The sequence below is a fragment of the Sarcophilus harrisii genome, chromosome 2 (assembly GCF_902635505.1).
Source record: "Sarcophilus harrisii chromosome 2, mSarHar1.11, whole genome shotgun sequence".
In the NCBI taxonomy this organism is placed as follows: domain Eukaryota; kingdom Metazoa; phylum Chordata; class Mammalia; order Dasyuromorphia; family Dasyuridae; genus Sarcophilus; species Sarcophilus harrisii.
The window spans coordinates 5,976,285-5,986,097 of NC_045427.1; the positions used below are offsets into that span (position 1 = coordinate 5,976,285).

Genomic DNA, 9,813 nt, shown 5'->3' on the forward strand with positions numbered 1-9,813 from the left:
AATGATAACCTGATAGATGATAGAGAGATGTGAATGAGTGGGTGAATAAAAAAAAATCAATTACTTAGTACTATGTACTAAGTACCAGAAATATAAACAGAAAAGTAAAGTCATCTGTCCTCAAAAGGCATCCTTAATTTAATTTAATGGAGACAGCATCCATCCATCCATCCACATATATGTGAAGATATATATACACACACACATACATATTCATATATATGGTTCATCTGTTTTTCTAGAACATTAAGATCTAGGGCCAAAGATACCAGGCATCCAGAAATTTGGAATTATGGTGAATTCAACAGCTGGGGGACTGAAGGGGGTCACTGCTCTCTTTCTCCCAAATCCTTGGGTGAATTAAGACAAGGTGTCAGATTTGGGCTTATAGATATAAGTGAAATTAATGGGATGACACTCTGGAGAGAAGACAATTTATTTGAAAGATGTGGATTTTGGGGACCCTCTCCTTGTGGATTTTCCTTGTCACAAGGCTGACCTTTCTCTTCTGGCTGGCTGGAGATGACAAGGCATTCCCCATATTGGCTCCTGAGAAGTAAGGACTGATGATTCTGAACCTACTCTCAGCAATTTCTTTCTTTTCTGCTTTAGATTGTCAATACTGTTATAAACCAATTTGTTTAGGGGTGGGGTTAAGTGAGATTGCTCTATCTGATTTCCACAAGGCCGTGGGAATATTACAAATAAAGCACATGGTTTATCTAAACATCGGTGTTGGTGTTTGATTAGACAAATAACATGAGAAAAATAGTCTAATTCTTCTTATAAGAGATTAGGCTCTTCTAGGAATGGACCCCATCCATCCTTTAGGTCTAAATCCAAAGTTTGAAAGAGTCGGTTATATGTCCTAAACTCTTTCTCTCTTCCTCCTTAAGAGAAGAGGCTTAAAACAATCCAGACAGGGTTCAAAACAGGCAGGGAAGAAAATATGAATGTGGAGTCACTTATTCCCTTCTAAAAGCCAACTGGCTAAGTCATTAGCTCTTCTTGCTCAATGTCAAGTAAAGGAGACTACCATCTTATCTCAAAACACCCAGCTTTTAGCATGGAGTCAGGGACAGGGTGGGGCCAGATGGAAGTTAATAGGTGAACCTTGTACATGATCCTGTTACAAGAGTATTACTTATTAAAAAGATTCATCTGAGAAAAGTCAAGGGATCAGAATGGGGAAAAAATGATGAGTAAAGATTAGCAGAAACAGAAACTGAAAGCATTGTCTTTGGAGTATACTACAAACCATCAGTCCAGAAAGAGGCTATGGATGCAAGCTTTGGCAAGCACATCCCAGATTAGATCCCAGAGTAGAAGCATGATAAAGTGATGGAGGACTTCCATTTTTCTAGACATTTACTAGAATTCTCTATAGCTGTTGAGATCATGTTAGGGAGGAGCTGTTCTACTCAGCCCTGAACTCCTTGGGACTATGAATCTTTATCTTTAGGGCCTTAATACAACTTTCCTACTCCTCACCCTGAAATTAGATATTATTCTTATGATAGAAACCAAATAAACTCAACCCTACTATGGCCCTGCATCATTGATTGTTTTAAACACCATCCTTCTGACTCTGCTGCCCATTTGGATGATTACTCCTCTGCTAGGCTCTGAAAGGTGAGTTTTGGTTTTATTTTGCCTCTGAGACTTCTCAGATGCAGTAGAGGAGTGATTTAGTATAAAGAAAAACTTCCTGATAATTAGGGACCCAAAAATGAAGTGGAAAAATGCCTTGGGGGCATCAATGGATGTCTTCAGAATGAACTTGAATGTCTGCTCTTCAGAGAGATTGTTGTAGAGGTTTACATATGGTTTGGACTAGATGCTTCTTCCCACTCTGAGACTCCTGATATGTTATGCCAGTAATAAATGACACCGAACTGGAGACCCGAGCCAGCTGCTTCTCCCATGGAGGAAGAATGTTTTCCCAAGGGACAAGGCAGAGTCATGGGTTGGGTGAATTCTGGACTTTCCTGCTTATGTGGCAATTTGTGGTGAAACAGTCCTTTATACTAAAGCTGAAAGTAAAGAAACCACTAGAAGTGGAATCAGAGTCATCAGCCCTTCCTCCTCAGGAGTTAATTTCTTGAGAGGGTGGAACCCTCCCAAGAATACTTCCAGTTTTTCCTGTCTTTCACATTTTCTTCCTTTTACATGTTCCCAGTGGTAATTCAGCACATGGATTCTTCCTCAGCTCTTCTATTTTCATCCTAATGAAGGAAATGTATAATAATAATAATTACAAATCAAGTTCAATTATGATGATTAGTGTTCAGCTGCTTAATTCTAGCCAGTTCTGGCCATCGTCTAAGAGGTGGGCTCCAAAACTCTGATTTCTAGCACCAGAGAAATTCTATTCTTGGGATGGAAAAATATATTCTGATTTCCCTTTTATTTCCTCTCTCCCACTCTCTCCTTTCTCTCCTTCCTCCTCTCTCCTTCCTCCTCTCTCTTTCCTCTCTTCCCTTCCCTTCCTCCCTCCCTCCCTCCCTCCCTCCCTCCCTCCCTCTCTTCCTTCCTTCCTTCCTTCCTTCCTTCCTTCCTTCCTTCCTTCCTTCCTTCCTTCCTTCCTTCCTTCCTTCCTTCCTCCCTTCCTCCCTTTCTCCTTCTCCCCTTCCTCCCTTCCTCCCTTTCTCCCTTCCTCCCTTCCTCCCTCTCTCCCTTCCCTCCTTCCTCTCTCCCTTCCCACCTTCCTCTCTCCCTTCCCTCCTTCCTCTCTCCCTTCCCTCCTTCCTCTCTCCCTTCCCTCCTTCCTCTCTCCCTTCCTTCCTTCCTCTCTCCCTTCCTTCCTTCCTCTCTCCCTTCCTTCCTTCCAAGATACAAAGAAAATTAGGTCTCTCCTTGAGGGAATCAGAGTCTAGTAGATGGAGTCAAAATTAGGAATTCCAGCTCTTTGGACAAATTCAGCTTAACAGGGGAATGAGAAAGTCTGCTCTTACATGACAGGATGGAGACTTACTTCTTGTATAATTGTGGGTATCACTTTTCTTGAAGCCTCACTTATCTCATCTCTAAAATGTGCATGTAATCTTTGCACTAACTATCTCATGGATATTATGTGATGAAAAGGCTTTGTAAATTAGAGCAGCTGTATTAACAATTATTATTTTCATCATTAATTCTCATATTTAGAGCTATCAGGAGAAGTCAGTATATACTTATAAATATTTAATTAAATGAACAAATAATGGATAAATAAATAGAAAAAAGCATCCATTAAGCACTTTGGCCCAGGGACTACACCAAGTACTGAGGAGATGGTGCTACAAATGTAAAAGTGTGACAGTCTCTGTCCTCAAAGCATTTACATTTTAATAGGGAAGACAGCACACATTGTAAGGGAAGGGAGTTTTTGTCTGGAGAACCACAGGAAGGGTGGGGGGAACAATAGGCTGGTATGTAGACAAGTCCTTTCCAGAGACAGTGGTAGTGAGCAAAAGGGACAAGTGAGAATTTGTGTGATTGGCAGGGTAGAAAGTGGCTAGCCGGGGAACACATGAGGATGCGTGCTCCCAGAATGGGACCGATTCGGAATGGAGGAGCTTAACTGTCCTTAGGTGTTCTTTTAGGGTAAGGAATCAACAGCGATCAGGCAGAAAATGATTCTTGAATGTGGCTAAATGAACATGTTATTCTCTTCTCCCTGTTGGAAGGGACTTAGCCGAATCTCACCTAGATCTTACCCATCAGACTTAGGCTTTGTTTGTTTCTATCCTGTACTTGTATCTATCCCATACACAACTCACGTATAGCTTAGGGGAAATATAAGTTAAAAATCCACACCATTTTTGAACTTTTCCTCCACTATTTTGTGGATCATATTACTTAGTTGTTAATATAACCACAACAGCTCAGAGCCCCCTGTCAGGAAAATTTCTCACATTTAGATGGAGATTTGTCTCTTTGTCATAATTTAAAATTTTGTGCATCTCTTTGTTCGAAACAGCACCAGGACATAAGAAATGTTTAGACTGAAGATATGAGTAGAGTAGATCACAGAAGCAGCTACTAGGAAGATACAGGAAGGGGCATTAGGGGAAAATTAGGTTTTTTGAGGAGGGTTTCCCTATTTCTTTTTTTTTTTTTAAGATCTGATCTTTCTATCTAGTGGAGACTGGAAACACAGGAGCTTCCGACAGGTCCAGTATCATTCCAATCAATACAGTAGCTTTGACCTGTTCCATTTCAGACTCAGTTTGCTTTGTCCCTCCTTAGACTACCTGGTGGAGCCTTACTCTTGGATCCACACCATATTAATGCTGAACTTAGTCCAGATTCCTTTTTGGTCTGAGTCTTCTCTTCTGAAATACTTGTGGGTCCAATGGGCCACCTTCCCTCTCCCCATTCTGTCAGAGCTCAGACCTCCTTTTGGATTCTCCTTTTTTAGTTTCTCCTACAAATTGTCCTCGGAGTAATATTTTTCTAGCTCTGCCCATTAAGCTACTGGATCTGAGAATATGGTTTCCTACATGCTGCTCCTCTAGCTCATCTCCAGAAGCTCCTGTTCCTTCCTCTCATTTCATCTCTCAGATTATGTGTGTTCCTTTATGAACTCCTGGGTGTGACTCAGCTCCATCTTCTGACTCAAAGACTAAGAAGATAGTCCCAAATCCCTCTCCAATCTGGGGGACCTGACGATCTCAGATTTCTCTGAACCACAAATCCCAGCATGCCCATCCATTCTCAGATGCCTATAACAGAAGTAAATAGAGAAACATCAAGGGCAAACACAAAACTCCTTCTTTTCTCACCCCATTGCCCCTTTCAAATATTAAATTTGCTTCTCTCCTTGCAAAATTGGCATCAGTCTTGAAGTCTGGGCTCCTTCGGAATGAGATTTCTGAATTTCCTGTACCAGTGACCTGATCTTACAACTCTATCTGAATCCCTCTGTTTCTATGAACAAATCCATTTGACTCAGCTCTTTGTTGAGTGTTTGCCTGTCCCAACATTGCCTTCTGAGCCTCCATTGCTGTTACCTGCCCAAGGGCTTTCGTTTCCCTTCTTTCATCTTGACCATTTGGTGGGCTCCATCTGGTAAGAGTTTGATTGCTATCACCCTGATAGGGGATATTGTTTGTTCAGGAATGATTTCTATTCATTTTAAAGTGGACGAGCAGGTCTTGCTTGGATGAAGAACCCGGGTCTTCTGGGTCCCAAACTGAGGCTTATTTCACTCTGCCAGTTGACTGAGGCTGCCTCGACTTTCTGGTGCTTTTTTGTGTTCTGAGTCCTGAGGAATAGGTTTCTTTTGTGTGTCTCTTAATTGGGGGACATAGTATTCAGCTTTTTAAAAACAGTATGTTCTGCCTCCTAGGGCCTTTCTTTAGGACTTTAATACCTTTCCCAAGTAGCTTCCACTGGTGATATTTGGTGCTCAATATTGGAATTCATTGGTAGGTGCATCTCTGTATCTGAAGTTTTCACCATTGCTTATGGCTACCATTTACATCCATGGAGGGAGGGCCCTTGTGGAGAAAGACATATGTTCTTCTCATTTTGAAATATTAAGTATTAGTAAAAATTAATGATTTTTCCCAAGAGTAAAAATGAAAGTTTTTGTCTTGTGTCTCCAGTGTTTGGTATAACATAGGTGCTCAATAAATGCAGAATTGCTTTGGAAAGAGCATATCAATAGGATGAATGAATGAAGAGGGCATATTTAAGCTGGAGAAGATTCAGGGAAGTCACAGCTGTTGCCTTTGGTGTTTAAAGGACCGCCATCTTGTCCTTGCCCTTTCCTACTTGTTCTCAGAGGGCAGACCCAGAACAATAGATGGAATATTGCAGTGAGACCGATTTGGGCTGACTTCTCAAAAACTTCCTCAGAATGTGTTTACTTCTTTTTCAAAAGACCTTGTAAGGACTCCTCTGGGCATGTATTGTATCCTCTGGTAGAAGGCAACCTCCTTCATTGTGGAAATACCCACACTTGTACACATGTATACATAAATATATGTCATACGTGTGTGTCAGACCATGTGGAGTTGAGTGCCATGCACACAGTAGGCACTAAATAAATGTTTTTTTAAGTGAATGAATCCACGAATATGCTCCCCCCAAATACTATCCTAACAAAGAAAAGAAACCCAACTTTCTGTCCCTGAACCTTGCATGTAGCTATTGAGAAGATGAAAACCCTTATCTGGAATTCTTCAAACACGAGACGCTAGAAAAAAGAAGCCAGCCCCAACTCCGCTGTCTCAGAGGACAGCTTCCTGAAGTTGGCAAGCAGCTGCTTAAATTAATTATGAGGGAAAACATCCTGCAGAGGAGCTTCCTTTGTCCCTCACGAGCTACCCAGTGGCTGGCAGGCTGATGAGGTAGAGTCTTTTAGAAGCACTGAATTATTGACGCTGTTAAAACATGATCCATCCCCCTTTTCTTGTGGGTTATAGGACCAAACCCAAGCAGGAAATGGAGGCGGGAATGTCCTTAGCTACACATGGGAGGATGGTTCTTCAGAGACAGCGGACCTGCTGGGCAGGCCAGGGTCCTAATGGAGCCTTAGATCCTCAAAGGACCCTGTCTGGATCAAGGAATTTGAAAGAAATAAAATGAACCAATGACTTTCCTAGACCCATGGAGCTTCTGGGGATTGAGTTTATAATGTTTTCTGATTTCAGCCTCAATTTCCCCATTTGTAAAATGGAGATCTCCCAGGATTGTTGTGAGCATCAAATGAGATCGCCAACTTTCAGACCATATAAATGCTAGTTATTTACTATTAGTGAACACTGGTTTGCGGTTAGCACATGTTTCTGTTCTAAGTGACCTTTGGAGACAGTGTGTGATAGTGGAAAGTGTCGGCCTTGAAGCAGGGGTGAACCACAGGGGAGACCTGGAAGGGCTCTCAGGAGCCATCTTGCCCAACGTATACCAGAAGAAGAAATTTACTGAGCCAAAATGATCACATTTTACTTGAAGAGGAGGAGACACTTGCTTCTAGACTTCCTGTCTTCATTTGGGAGAGCTGTAACTATTAGGAACAGGACGGACTTTCAGATTCTTGGCTAGAGACACCACATCCTTGTACCCTATTTAGTCTTCTCTTTCTCAGGCTAAACATCCTTAGTTCCTTCAATCAATCTTTGTTGGACATAGATTCAAAGCCTTTCACAAACTGGTTATCCCCTTTGCGTGCTCTCCAGGTTGTCAATGTCTTTTGTAAATTTTGGGGTTGGAGACTGAATACAATTTTCCAGGAATGGTCTGAGGAAAGCAAATGAATCCTTATTTTTGGAACTTGTCTCAATGTAGCTTGTTCACTTTATTGGGCTCATCCTGACCTTGCCATCCACAAAGTCTCCCAGATCTTTTACAGAGGAACCATCAGAGCTACTGAGTCACTAGGTGACTGCTGTGAGCCATAGCTGACTTATCTCTCTACCAAGCTGCCATGTAAACAGGGACACAGGCTATATTTGTTTCTTTTCTCTCTCTTGTATTTCTTCTTTCCTGATCTTAGAGATGACAATTTTGAGAGGAAATGTCCAGGTAAGTGATGAATTCAGGAGATTCATGGGAGGGACCTCATCAGCAACCTGAGCCTGTAGCAGTGACTGAATCTGGTGCGTAGCCAGGATGGCGGCTGAATGATCTGCTTGGCCAGGATAGTGGTGTATTGACTAGTCAGCTGAGACAACTTGTATGAGGAGGCTTCCCAGCTGAGCTTTCATCACTGATATCTTCCTCCAAAGTGTAATTGGTGAGGGCTTGGGGAAGAGGGAAAAGACCCTTCAGGGACAGCAGTCAGGAGGCCTCCTTCAGCCCCATTTTGTTCTCCGCTTGGGTGCCTTCCTGCTTCTGTATTTTATATTTGAGTCTGCTCTCCTTAAGAATCTTGTGTGTTTGGAGGGGAGAAAAGATACTTTGTTTTCGGGTTTAAAAACTACCTTACTTATATCTCCTTGATTAAATTTCTATTTGTAAAAACTAATTGATATCAAGTGCTTGATAAATATTGGGAATCACACTGGATAGTGGCTCATATAGAAACCACAACTCCTCAAGGTTCCCCCTTGGACTCTGAGGGACAGTATGAGTCTCTCTTCATTTGCTCAGGTAGCACAAGCTGGGTGAATGTCTCAGCAGGAGGCTTACTCATGCCCAGGGCACTGCCTAGGCAAAAGTACAGAGGCAGTAAATGAGGAGTGTTGAATTAGTTTGTCTTGATCATCGTGCACGTGAAAGTAGAATATTAAAATCCCGGAAAGACAAAGAATTATCAAATTGTGAAATGCTTTACCCCAAGTCAATTAATTAATTACCTCAAAGCGGGACTTTTGTTTTATTCTAGAGGCAATAACTAGACACTGAGGCTTACTGAGCAGGTGAATGACATGGTGAGACTTGTTAAAATCAGCAACCTAAGAAGTGATTGACTTAGTGCTTGTCTCAAGGTTTTCTGGCTCTGAAATCAGTATTCTTTCCCCCCCCAAAGCCTGGGGCTTTCTAAGACCCCTACGCATCAGAGAAACAAAGGGCTGGGTATCATCCACGTTGATCTGAATTCTCTAATTTTCATGAGATCTGATATGAAAGATGCAGGGTTCTCCCAAACAGAACAGCTGGCTCCCTTGTTTCATTCTATATGGCTTCTAAAATGACAGCCATCCCCTTCTTTGAAAGGTCACCGGCCAGTTTTATGATATTATTTTCAAGATGTATGCAAACAATGGGGACTGTCTTCAGCTGAAATAATTAATCAGAAATAAACCACAGTTCTGGGGCCCACATGCTTCACTCTTGGCTCTTTGGGACTTAAAAGAGCTGTAATGAAAGGCAGGCCTGTCATTGACATGAAATATCAGGTGTCTTTGTGGGATTTTCAGCTTAATGGTCATTGTCCTCCTGCTACTTTCCTCTCCCATACACTTACACACACACACATACACACACACACACACACACACACACACACACACACACACACACTGGAGACTTTGAACCTAATTCAAAGAAGGAGAAACAACCAGGGAAAGCCGAACCGTTTGTACCTACTTTTCAGTGTCCTACTGGCAGGAGTATAGCGGGTGGTAACCATGGAGAGCTCCAGGATATTCTCAGTCAATGGCCGGGAAATCTCAGAAAAGAGCATCTTCTGATGGAGCAGGGATCCTATCTCGGTGAGATGTACAATACACAACACAAAGGGATTGAGGATGGGAGTGGGGTGGCCAGATCTTAAGGAAAGAGAAAGTTGGGCAGGTAATATATTTTACTGTGAAAATCAACTGGATGTATTGTGATCTTGGGAATTCAGAGTATTCCAAGAGATTAAGTTGTAGAATCCAGAACTGAGGGGTTAGAACATAGAACATTATCTGTCAGAGCTGAGGGAGGGAGGTTGACTCTTAGAAAATAAATGTCAGTGCTCGGGGAAGGGGATGGTCCTTAGACCCTAGAATTGAAAACAGAGAATATCACACTGAGAAGGTCAGAGTTGAACTCAGATGCTCCTGACTTTGGGGCTCTATTCACTGTGTCACCGAGCTCCTTATTGTAAATGTGAAAGTCCTAGATAAATTATAGCTAGCAATATCAACATCCTCATCCTCATCCTCATAACATGTCTTCCCATGTTATAATGTAAGCTTCTTGATGGCAAAAACTGTCTTAGGCTTTGAATTTGTAGCCCTAACCCTTGATATCTAGAATGTAGGAACTTGATAGATGTCTCTCCTTCCTTCTCTTCCTTGTCTTCTCTCCTTTCCATTTCTGAGCCTTGTATGGTGTCCTTTGCTTCCCTGGTGATGATTGCCAAAAAGGGTTCCAGTGGGCAGAATCCATGGACAT

At 42.1% G+C, this 9,813-nt stretch overlaps 1 long non-coding RNA gene across 1 annotated transcript; it reads right to left on the bottom strand.

Moving 5' to 3' along the window:
• Positions 1-421: 421 nt before the first annotated feature.
• LOC116421220 lies at positions 422-9,256 on the bottom strand. Its single transcript, XR_004231515.1, has 2 exons — positions 9,019-9,256; positions 422-2,225 (listed from the first exon to the last, which is right to left on the bottom strand). It is a non-coding gene; the product is annotated as an uncharacterized LOC116421220 (long non-coding RNA).
• Between the last annotated feature and the right edge of the window lie 557 nt (positions 9,257-9,813).